This window comes from Meriones unguiculatus, chromosome 12, assembly GCF_030254825.1.
Source record: "Meriones unguiculatus strain TT.TT164.6M chromosome 12, Bangor_MerUng_6.1, whole genome shotgun sequence".
Taxonomy (NCBI): domain Eukaryota; kingdom Metazoa; phylum Chordata; class Mammalia; order Rodentia; family Muridae; genus Meriones; species Meriones unguiculatus.
The window spans coordinates 24,613,999-24,627,509 of NC_083360.1; positions in this window are offsets into that span (position 1 = coordinate 24,613,999).

The window sequence follows — 13,511 nt, forward strand, 5'->3', positions numbered from 1 at the left end:
AATTTTTCTCACAATCTACAATAGAATCCCAGTGCATGGGGCGTTGTAGAAGAGAATCTATATAGCTAGTATTCTGTGGGTTGTGATCATTTAGAATGTTCTGTCCATCTTTAAATAGCTCCAAGTCAACATTAAATGTTCTGTGCACCAGGGTCAAACGAGACAAGGATGAAAACGGAAATGAATTGGCTCAAATTGTACGTATGACATCTCGAGTTTTCATTTTGTGGAAAATGAAATCTCAAGTGTATGAGAATTTCCTACTTTTGTATGCATTTCTATCCTTGTCAAGTCCTGGGAAAGATAACTACCAGTTTCCGGAAGTTTATGCTATGAAACTTAAGTGTTCAGTGTGCATTAATCTCTTACCAACCAAAACTTTTTTGGTGTTCCTCTTGGAACAGCAATGATCTCTACCTTTGAACACACCAAACTTCAGGTGACAGAGCCCTCTCAAAATGTCAACTAGTCTGGGTGCTCTAAAGAAAATGAGAGCTGTTATCTCTCTTAGAAGTAATTCTCTCAACTCATGCAAGCATTCCACTAAAACTAACTTGTGCATCAACCCACTCAAGTGTCATCTCTGTGTAGTGAAATTTAAAATGCACTCACAGCATTTCAAATCTGGCCTACAATCTCATACCTATTATAGCACTTCCAAATTAGAGAGTTTTTGAAACATCTTTGAGTCTCCATGTATTTTCAACATAAATAAATATCACTTTACCTTAATCTATATAATTGGAAATAACAGGGATGGATGGACTCCGAAGCCTTATCACATGCCTCATCTGAAGTCTTGACTCTGTCTCATTAGCTCGAAGTCCTAATTCAAGTGAAATAACAATTGCTTGATTTCTCAGTTTCTTCATTAGTATGAGAAAATTATATTTCTTAATATATAAGATACATGAGATAAATTCAATTAACTGGAAATTTCTCATCATATAATCATTGTCATTTTAGTGTTATTTTTTTTGTAATGACATAAAGCTCAATTCCTTGTTTATCATGAGAGACTGTTTACATTATAGTTGGGAGGCATCATGTGGTTGCTGTGAATTGAACTCAAGACCTCTGTAAGAGCAGACAGTGTTGTTAACTGTTGAGCCATCTCTAGTCATATTACAATCCACAGACCAATAAAAGCTGAGTAACAAAAGAGGGCCCAAGGGAGGGTGCCGGAATGTCACTCAGAAGGGGAAATAGAGTAGAGAGCACAAGTGGATGAAGACAGGGAACTGGGCACGAGATGAAATGGGAATGGAAACATGGATGGGGATCAGTTATGGGGAGAATGGGTGTGGGAGGTGAAAGGGCTGGAAACAAGAAGGGAAACTGGGGAGTGAGAGGTATTCTCTGTCAAGCTTGCAGCCTGTGGCATGATGGCCTCCTGGGAGGACATGTGTTACTTTTGCTGAGAATCCTAACAGGGGGGCACATGAAGACTGAAGTGACCTCCTCCTAGCCAGGCAGGACTAGTGGAAGGAGGAGAACAACAATCCATCCACCGACAAAACCTTTGATCCAAAAATTACCCTTCCTACAACAAGTGCAGTGATAATGAAGGAATAAAGTTTGAGGGAAAGTCCAAACTATAATTGGCCCGACCTGAGACCCACCCCAAGGTAGAGAGCCAGTCCCTGACACTACTAATGATCCTCTGCTATGCTTTCAGATAGGAGCCTAGCTTGATGTTCCACCGGGAGGCTCCAGCCAGTAGTGGATAGAGACAGATGCTGGGACTGGGAGCCAAGCATCGGGCAGAGCTCTGGGGGTCCTGTGGAAATGTTGGGGAAAAGATGGAAGGATGTAGAGGGGACAGCAATCCCACGAGACCAACAGAGACAACTAACCCACTCCCATGGAGACTTTCAGAGACTGAGACATCAACTAAGGAGCATGCATGATCTGGACCTAGGTCCCTTGGACAGGTGTAGCTGATGAGCAACTTGGTCTTCATATGGGACCTCTGAGGAGTGGAGGGGCTAGGAGCTGTTTCTAACATGAAATCTATTGCCTGTCCTTTGGATCACTTCCCCTGGCAGTGCTACCTTGCCTGGCCTCAGGAGATGAAGATGTGTTCAGTCCTGATGTGACTTGATGTGCTGCGGAAGGTTAATATGGTAGGGAGGGTGGCTCCCCTTTTCTGGGGTGAAAGGGAGGGAGGAAGGGTGATGGAAGGGAAGTAGGAAGGGACTGGAAGAAGAGGGGACACCCTCTGGATGTAAAGTAAATAAACTAATATAATTTTTAAAAGACTACTCAAGTTAGCAGACCTGTATGTATGACAGTGTTTAAAGCTCAGATACCTCAGGGAACAATACCTTTTTTCACTGTCATGAAGGCAGGACCACACCTGATTTATTTTACCATCTAATCTTGGTGTGGTAACCCCCACTTGGCTACATTTACGTATTTACCTTTAGTCACCTATGATCAACTACCTTCTAAAAATTACACACACACAAAAATAATCCCTTTATTGTCAGAAACTAATATTGTGGCATATTCTTATAATTGCCTTATTTGTTGTGAATTATGGTATTTTATTGTACTTTATAAATTAAATCTGATGATGCTTTTGTGTGTATAGGATAAAGATTTAATGTAAGTTCCACTATTGTGCTCAATCTCTGGCACCCACCAGGTCTTGAAATACTTCTCCTACAGATAAGGGGATTACTATCTCTGTATGAATTTGCATTAAATGAGTGAATTCACTCATTCTAACCCACGAAGGACTTGCCAGAGATTCCACCCTTGTCTTAAATGTCTCAGTCCCAGACCTCTGAATTCACAAGCAACATCTCTGGGTTCCTCTCCACTCACATACCAGCAAATGTTTCCTCTCTGGGGGTTGAGGGTATCTTGGTAATAGAGTCTCACATTGCATGCAATGAAGCCTGAGTTCTGTCCTTGGTATGGCCCAAAATATTGCGAATTTTATAATATGTAAACAAAATTACCTCTTAAATCTGAAACTACCTTTGTTTAAAAATTGAAGAAGGGAAATAGAAGAAAATAAAAATAAAGACAAAATACTTGGAACAATCTGTCTACACATTTAAAAGTGCTAATGTATATTGCACTCTGAGTTTTCTTTCATCTGTGTGGAAACATTAAACTCAGCAAAATAACTCAGGAGACCCAGATTCAACAAGAAGAAATTGGAAGTGTAATGAGTTGAGTGTAGATTAAAAAATTAGTAACCTGTTTCAATTATTGCAAGCTTGCTCTTTTACTCAAGGTATCCAGATGTTAATGGAAATTAATCTGTATATTTTAATTTCATGGTCAGGATAATTCAGATGAAAGTGTTGTAAGCCTTTGTTATTAATAACTATTCATGAATATTTTGACAAGAAATCTTCCCCTACCTCCCTGTAGTTAAAGTTGTGTTTCTATATCTAAGCTGCCTTTTAATTTCTTAAACTATTTTTTGGCTGGTAAAAAAAGAAAAAGAGAAAAAATCACCCCTAGATAAAAAAAAAAAATACTGTATTAATCCACATGAAAGCTTTGTGCTATTAATCTGAAATCTGGGCCTTTAGCCCATACACTCATAATTTAAATGTCTTTTTTATACAAAAAAACAAAAAGACAGAGCTGAAGTTTAGGTAAAGTAATTGTCCCTAAGGCTTCTCAAAAAGGAAAAGTTACTGTACACCAACAGGGACCATAGTATGTGTGTCTCCAACATGAAGATTTTCAGTGTATCAGTTTTAAGTAGCATGACCGTGAACATGCCCATCATATTCACATATGTATATCATATGAATGCCAGTTATTGTTTCAAACATATGGCATGAAAACCTCATCTATCATGTCTTTTCTATACCATCTATCACCTCAAAGGCCACACCTTTACATCAGAGTGAACAGCTGATCATTTCATGCAGAGAATTTAAATCAGAAAAAAATAATGACATGATGAAGCCCGCCTTATGTAATGATGGCTCGCTCCTTGCCATTTGACTTCGGGACTACTCACATTTCAGCATGCTTGGAAAAAGAGCATTGGTGAAGATCAAAGATGACTAGAAAGACCTCTATGGTTTCTAAAATCCCCAAAAGGCTTCCAGTATTTATTTTGCTTTTGATAAAATACCTCAAATTTATTTCCTGCAATTGTGAATCACAGTATGCTTTACTTACAGGAAGGTGTACCAGTAAGACCAGGAAGAGAGCTTACTGCATAATGGCGGCCATGACTCCATAGTGAGGTCACCTCTCGAAAGCACAGTTCCTGCATCAGCACTCTTAGTATTAAGCAGTGTGTTTCATTTGTTGCCCACATTAAACAAGATAATTCCATTGAAGTATGGAGATGAAACATTTGTTGAGCTGGTTAACTTACGTGGGTTTATGCTAATTTTAACACAGATGGACCCTGGTAATTCCAGATGTGGATAGGTAATCCTGATGTAGGATTTTATATAAAATTTCCAAAGAGCCAGAATTTTAGGATTAATACGCATCTCAGGCCAGTTAGTACCTATCTTTCCTGGAGCTGTTCTTACAACAAGTCGTTTAACCTACAATGACATTGCTTGCAAAAATAAATAAATAAATAAAAATTAAAATTAAAATCACTGTGCAAGGTAAGCAAGAAGCCAGCATGAACAAGACAGAGACAAGAGAGGATGGAAACCCAGCCAGGATTTCACTAGAATCTAAAACTATCTCAGCCAGAGTTATCACTCCTGCTGAGTGATAGGAGCTCTCAAACTCATGTGTGTTTCTCAAGCAGTGCCTTTCTGGCATTGCAAGCCAAAGAATATCCATTAAACTCTGATAATTAAAAAGATCTTAAGCATGCTAATGTAGAATTTATGTAAATCATCCAAGAAGATGCACTTTTGACATAGATATGAAATGGGCATCCAGTGTGCTGACTTGTGTGATTTTATAGATGAGAAATTTGTATAAAGAAATATGTGTCTTACCCTACACTAGTTAAATAGTTTACAATGACTTGTTTCACAGTTGGAATGGAGGGGAAGAATTCTATTTAACAGTTTCTATGTGTGTTATTAATTGTATGACTGTTACATATATCAAATTATTATTTTATATAAATACTGATATATCTATGAAATTATATTATATATGAATATATATGGATATATGCTGACATATATGTTAAAATGGAATAAAATTGACATTACTTATTGATGACAGCTGCCCTATTCGCTGAGTGGTTATTCTGAAAACGTAAAAACCTTCTGACAGAATGAGAACAGAATAAATACCTGAAGACTTGGAATCATCTTGTGCAGATCCTTGGGCTGAGAAAATCAGGCTGATCTAAGGAGTAAAAGCCTCAAGGACAACATTCATAAAATATATGACACATTTCACTGCTTTAAATATTTTATTTTCAGGTCCTGCTTTTTATTTAGGATGAGTAATCCAAGTCCAGGTGGCTGGTTAAGACCATCGTACAGGGTATTGTCACTACAAGTAGAATATTTCTTTGATAGCCACCTTATCTGCTTCTCCCACTTGATGTAACAGTCTTGAATCAGAAATGAATCCATTAAGACAATTCTCCCTTCATTTAAGCTGCTTTTGATTAGGGAGGCAGACAGGAATTTAACATTATGAAGTCCCTAGTAGTAAGAACAGAACTTCTCAATGTTTAGCACTCCACAGCAGAAACACCAGCTCTTAACAATGGAAGCAAACTTTGTGTAGACACTGAGAGGTTATCATGACATTCTAATTGCTGTTTCTCTCCCAATTTAAGGGCAATTCGCCTGACCGATCTATGTGAGGAAGAAACAAAGAACTTCAAAAAAATCTTATTTCTTCATGTTCATGTTCAAAAAAAAATCAAATCAAATCAGGAATTTCAAACAGAATCTTAAAAAAATTGAATTTTAAAATATTTAAATACTTGCATTTTCTAAAAGCTAGATAAAGTTGTTAACATAAATGAAAATAATATTTCAGAATGAAATTAATCGACTAAAATGAACAATAAAACATGTTTTATTATTCTTTCTCCTAATTTCTAGCTCTTGACTTGATTTTCTAAACAGCATTCTTTTTAATTTTCTTGATGGTAGGATATTCTGAGATTAAAAAAAATTGTTGACAAAAACTTATACCGTTTATTGTCCTTAAGCATACAGTAGCAAGAAAACACAAAGAGAGTTGTGGAACTACAGAATAGTATCTAACCAGGTAGTCCATTATAGTCCAAAGCTTGGGAGACTTCTGGATCACAGAAATCATGAAGACTGCCATTGCATAAAGTGGTTGTTGAGGGTTGGTCTGATGCTTGTATTTTGATGCTAATTACTGGCCCTCAAGATCTGGTTACTGCCCTGTCCTTGTTCTGTAAACCTGCCTAAGACATCAGTCCCGATTAGTAGATTAAAAGACCTAAAATGGGGGCAGGGCAATATGGGGTAGGCGTGCCTAAGGTTCCTGGGCTGGGCTTCGGGTTCAGGAGGATCAGGGGAAACAAACAGACAGACCGGAACCACAATGGGTTAGCATGGAAAAGGAACCACGTGGGCTGGGAGGAAAGACTTCAACTATGGTGTGGAAAGGCCCAGATGAAGAATACAAGCAAGATTTATAAGATTATGGATGGAGGCTAGCTCAGATATGAATGGTTGAGGCAGATAGGCAGATGGCATTGGTTGGGAACTGGGTGGTGGATGGTGAGGCTATTGAGATATCGTAGGTGGAAATATCTTCACAGTCCAAGGTACATAGACAAGTATAAAATCTAATAGATGTCTGTGTCTTATTAACTGTAATAGCTGGTTAAATAATACCATCAAAATTATTATAAGGCAAAAGATAAACATTATGAAGCCGGGTACCATTTTATTGCCAATAAGTGGTTTTTATTTTGTTTCATGTGTAATGTTTATGTTGAATGAATTTTAAATATAAATTATGAACAATTAAGGATATATGGAAAAATGTACTGGAATACCTCATCTGAATTTGATAGTTATGTATTAGTAATTAAATAGTGGTAGTTAAAGAATGAATCACGTACACACGAATATACACATATATAATATGTGTGTATATAATATATGTGTATATATGTGTGTATATAATATGTGTGTATATGTATGTATGTATACATATGTATATATACATATGTATACATGTATTTGGAACAGTTCTCATTTAAACCAATATATATATATATATATATATATATATATATATATATATATATATATGGTTCTATAGTGGTTTAAATGAGAACTGTTCCAAATGACTCCATGGATTTGAACACTTGTCCCCATTTGGTTGTCCTATTTGGAGAGGTTATAGAGCCTTTAGAAGGTGAATCCTTGCTAAGAAAGTGCAGCATTGGAGATGGCTTTGAGGATTTGTAGCCTCATTCTGTTTCCTGTCTTGGCTGTTGTTTCCTGTGTGTAATAAAATCTGACCTCTCTGCTTCCTGATCCTACGTCCATGCCATCATGGACTTCCCTTCGGGAGCTTTACCCTAAAATAAACCAATTCTTGCTAAAGTTGGTTTTGACACAATATTTTATCACAGCAACTGGAGAGTAAACTAATATAGCTTCCAAAAATATACAACAAGTTTTTTTTTTTTTTTTTCAAAAACAATGGTATAAGAAATTCTGGGTAACTGAAGGAGAAAAACTACATGATCATCTCCTTAGATGCTGAAAAGGCATTTGACAAAATCCAACATCCATTCATGTTTAAAGTCTTGGAGAGATCAGGGATACATGGCACATACTTGAACATAGTAAAGGCAATATACAGCAAGCCTATAGTGAATATCAAACTAAATGGAGAGAAACTTAAATCATTCCCACTGAAATCAGGGACAAGAAAAGGCTGCCCACTCTCTCCATAGCTCTTCAACATTGTTCTTGAAGTCCTTGCTAGAGCAATAAGAGAGTTGAAGGAGATCAAGGGGATACAAATTGGAAAGGAAGAAGTCAAAGTATCAGTATTTGCAGAAAATATGATAGTATACCTGAGTGACCCCAAAAACTCTACCAGGGAACTCCTACAACTGATTAACACCTTCAACAAAGTGGCTGGATACAAAATTAACTCAAAAATATCAGAAGCCCTCCTGTATACAAAAGACAAAAGGGCCGAGAAAGAAATTAAGGAAACAACACCCTTCTCAATAGCCACAAAAGACATAAAGTACCTTGGTGTGAACCTAACCAAGCAAGTCAAAGACATGTATGAAAAAATATTTCCAGATTTTGAAGAAAGAATTAGAAGAAGATATCAGAAGATAGAAAGAACTCCTATGTTCATGGCTTGGCAGGATTAGTATAATAAAAATGTCCACCTTACCAAAGGCAATCTACAGATTCAATGCAATTTCCATCAAATTACCAACACAATTTTTTATAGACCTTGAAAGAAAATTTCTCACCTTCATATGGAACAATAAGAAACCCAGATTTGCTAAAACAATTCTCTACAGTAAAAGATGTTCAGGAGGTATCTCCACCCCTGATCTCAAGCTGTAGCATAGAGCAACAATATTAAAAACTGCATGGTACTGGCATAGAAACAGACTGGTGGATCAATGGAATCAAATAGAAGACCCTGACATAAATCCACACACTTATGGAAACCTGATTTTTGACAAAGATGCCAAAACCATTCAATGGAAAAAAGACAGCATCTTCAACAAATGGTGCTGGTCTAACTGGATGTCTACATGTAGAAAAATGCAAATAGATCCATACTTATCACCCTGCACAAAACTAAAGTCCAAATGGATCAAAGACCTCAATATAAAACTAGACACACTAAACTGCTTAGAAGAAAAAGTGGAGAAGAGCCTTGAACTCATTGGCACAGGAGACAACTTCCTGAACAGAACACCAACAGCACAGGCTCTAAGAGCAACAATCAATAAATGGAACCTCATGAAACTGACAAACTTCTGTATAGCAAAGGACACTGTCGTCAGAACAAAACGACAGACAACAGTTTGGGAAAGGATGTTCACCAATCTTATATCTAACAGAGGACTAATATCCAGTATATATAAAGAACTAAAGAAGTTAAACAGCAACAAATCAAGTAATCCAATTAAAAATGGAGTACAGAGCTAAACAGAAAATTCTCAATAGAGGAATATCCAATGGCAAAGAAACACTTAAAGGAATGTTCAACCTCATTAGCCATCAGGGAAATGCAAATCAAAACGACCCTAAGATTTCACCTTACACCCATCAGAATGGCCAAGATCAAAAACTGAAAAGACAACATATGCTAGAGAGGCTGTGGAGAAAGGGGAACCCTCCTCCACTGCTGGTGGGAATGTAAACTTGTACAACCACTCTGGAAAGCAATCTGGCGCTTTCTCAGACAATTAGGAATAGCGCTTCCTCAAGATCCAGCTGTACCACTCCTAGGCATATACCCAAAAGAGTCTCAAGTGCACAGTAAGGACCTTTGCTCAACCATGTTTGTAGCAGCTTTATTTGTAATAGCCAGAAGCTGGAAACAGCCCAGATAACCCTCAGTGGAGGAATGGATGCACAAATTGTGGTATATCTACACAATGGAATATTACTCAGCAATAAAAAACAAGGAAATCATGAAATTTGCAGGTAAATGGTGGGATCTGGAAAGGATCATCCTGAGTGAGCAGTCCCAGAAGCAGAAAGACACACACAGTATATACTCACTCATATAGACATATAACATAGGATAAATCTACTTAAATCTGTACACCTAAAGAAACTAATCAAGAGGGAGGACTCTTGCTAAAATGCTCAATTCCTATCCAGAAAGGCAAAGAGAATGGACATCAGAAGAAGGAGAAAAAAGGGAACAAATCAGGAGCCTGACACAGAGAACCTCCGAAAGGCTCTGCCCTGCAGACTATCAAAGCAGATGCTGAGACTTATGGCCAAACTTTGGGCAGAGTGCATGGAATCTTAGGAAAGAAGTGGGAAATAGTAAGATCTGGAGAGGACAAGAAATCCACAAGGATAGCAACAGGACCGAAAAAATCTGAGCACAAGGGTCTTTCCTGAGACTGATATTCCAACCAAGGAACATGCACAGATGTAGCCTATGGCAGTTCAGGGTCCAAGTGGCTTCTAGAGTAATAGGAACAGGGACTGTCTCTGACATGAACTGATTGGCCTGCTCTTTATTTACCTCCCCCTGAGGGGGAGACAGCATTACCAGGCCATAGAAGATGACAATGCAGCCACTCCTGATGAGACCTAATTGACTAGGATCAGAAGGAAGGAAAAGAAGACCTCCCCTATCAGTGGACTTGGGGAGGGGCATGCATGAAGAGGGTTGAGGAAGGGAGGGATTGGGATGGGAGGAGGGAGGGAACCACAGGGGGGGATCCAAAGTAAATAAAGTGTAATTAATAAGGAATTAAGAAAAAAAAAAAACAAGGAAATCATGAAATTTGCAGGCAAATGATGGTAACTAGAAAAAAAAAAAGAAATCCTGGGTGTTCAAATAAAAAAAACTGGATTTTTAGCAAACACTATACAGAATAGCAAACCCATTGCCAGGCCACTGTGATTTAAATGTAAATCTTGAAGTGTTAAATCCTGGAAAACAGTGAGGAAGAAATTTCATGACTTTGGAATTGGAAATGATTAGAAGCACAGAAAACAAACAAATGTATATTGGGACTAAGGTGGCCAGAACCCTATCTGAACAGAAAGGGAAATGACCAGCAGGATGGAAGAACAGTATGTATAACAGAGGGAATGTGAAACACACTTTACATTAAAGTGTGATCTTTAGATCAAGAAATACTTCCAACTCAGTGTTAAAACACAACAAAATGCTGCCCCCGCATGGGGATGTGATCAAGAGCCAGCTACTGAGTCCATGTCAGAGACAGCCCCTGTTCCCCTTACTAAGAAACCCAGTGGGAGACTGAGCTGCATGGGTTACATCTGTGCAGGGGTTCCAGGTTATCTCCATGTACTGTCCTTGGTTGGAGTACCAGTCTTAGAAAAGACCTCTGGGCCCAGAACTTTTGGTTCTTTTGTTCTTCTTGTGGAGCTCCAGGCCATCCATGTCTTTATATCTCTCCCTTCTTTCATAAGATTCCTTACCAGGCCACAGGGGAAGACAATGAAGACTGTTGTGATGAGACCTGATAGGCTAGGGGCAGATGGAAGGGGCAGAGGACCTTCCCTATAAGTGGATGGGGGAAGGGGCATGGGAGGAGAACAATGAGGGAGGGCAGGATTAGGAGGGAATGAAGGAGGGGGCTACAGCTGGGATACAAAGTGAATAAATTATAATAAATAAAAAAATAAAAAGACAAAACAGTATAAAAAACATAACAAAAAGTTTTTATTAAATATAACCTCCTAGTTAAAAAAAAAAAAAAAAGCAAAGGACTTTGACTATGCATTTCTCCATGGTAAAACATGAAAATGACCAGCAAGTTTATGAAGAAATAGTTTAATACCACCAATCAGGGAAAGACAAATTACAAACACAATGAGATCCACTACTTCACAGTGGTCAAAATAACTAGTGCAAACCAGCAATTATTGTCAAGTTAAGGAGAAATGTGGGAACATGTAGACTTTTGTAATGAATGCTCACTGGTGCAGGTGCTATACCCAACCGTATGGAACTTTTTCAAAGGGCTAATGTCAGAACTTCCATGTGAACCCCTACCGCCTTTTCTATACACAAATATTGAAAATACATGAAATTAGAATTTTGGAGAAGTGTGAATGAGAACTTGAATGTGCTGTTGCATTTCTCACGTTTAGAAATATTTCATGTCTGTCCATGAGAGAGTATGTGAATGAAGAATGCATGGCATAAACACATAAAATAGTCCCTCCATTTCCTATGTCTTTGAACTTAGAAAACAATAAGTTAGTATACATACAACATTTTCGTAGATAACATTGTTGATTTCACATGGAACTTGTGAGATATCTTAGACTTTATGGGAAAATATTGACAATGTTCATGTATAGAATACAGTCATTATGAAAGTGAACAAGAAGATAGAAGCACTTTTGATGTCTTGTTGCACATTGTGTCAAATCATTTCTTTTGGGTATTGTTGCAATTACAAATGCCATGGGCCATGGACAAAGTTGACTGTGTCCGATATATGTCCCTCCAAAATGAGTAGCAGTGGGTTCAATATCTTCTGAGGACATTTTTTTTTCTTTTCTTTTTTTTTTCCTGAGGACATTTTAGTGCTATTATGAGTCAGGTTGTCCTTCGTTTGAGAAAATAAGCAAAACAAGTTAAAAATAGGAGACTTTAGATTTCAGGATTTTTTTTTTTTTTGACGGGGGATGGAGACTAATACCACTTGTCTCTGTTACTTTGGGTCCTTGGATATGACAACAAACTTTTGATGAGAATGAAGTGCTCCTCCTCTTCATTTCTTTTGATTAGTTTTGGTTGAAAGTCTATTTTATATCAAGATGGCTACTCCAGCTTTCTTTTCTGCGTCCATTTGCCTGGAAAACCTTTTTTTTTTTCAGCGCTTTACTCTGAGGTAGTGTCTACTTTTGTTGGATAGGTGTATTTCTTGAATGCAGCAGAATTTTGGATCTTGTTTTCCCAACCAATCTGTTAGTCTGTGTCTTTTTATTGGACAATTGAGACCATTGATGTTAGTAGATTTTAATAGATGTTAATAGATCATAAACTATTGATTTTAATAAATGTTAATAGACCACTTATGTTAATAGATCATTGATGTTAATATCAATTGAGACCATTGATGTTAATAGATGTTAGTGACCAACGATTGTTATTTCCTTTTATTGTAGAGTTGGTGGTGATTGTGTGTTGTGTGCTTGTGTTCTTTTGCCTTTTTTTATTATTGTGAAGGTATCACTATCCTGTGTTTTCTTGGGTGTAGTTTATCTCATTGGGTTGCTGTTTTCCTTCTAATATCTTCAGTAGGGCTGGATTGTTGCATATATACTGTTTACATTTAGTTAGGTGGTGGGATATTTTGTTTTCTCCATCTATGTTGACTGAAAATTTTGCTGACAACAGAGCAAGAAGGGTATAAAATAAAGCTGTTCGCTTCTTTGGACAGCAGGGAAGGAGAAACAGACAAACAGATAAGAAAGTACAGGGGATACAATATTTCCCTCAAAGGCACACCCTTACTCAGCATTCCCTTCCCCAACTTTCAGTGTCTCCAATAATGCTATTAGATTATGCATCCTTCACAGTATTGATACATTGATTATGTCAGGGCCTGTAATATCTCATGCCTTCCCAAAACGTGAGTGCCTGTAAGCAAGCCTCCATACATGTTTACATGAGGAGCATTTCATAATCAAACTATAGTGGCACTGCTTCAGTTAATCATAGGGAAAGGCTTTGTAAAGTAAGAAATAAGGAGGGTTTTGTTCCTTCTGTTAGCTGCTTTTATATCACTCTAGAGCATTTCATTTATTTGAAATCTTACAACATTCTGATTGCCTCTGATGGTTACATACAACCAAAAGTCTTATGGTAATGCATTTGGTCACATATGT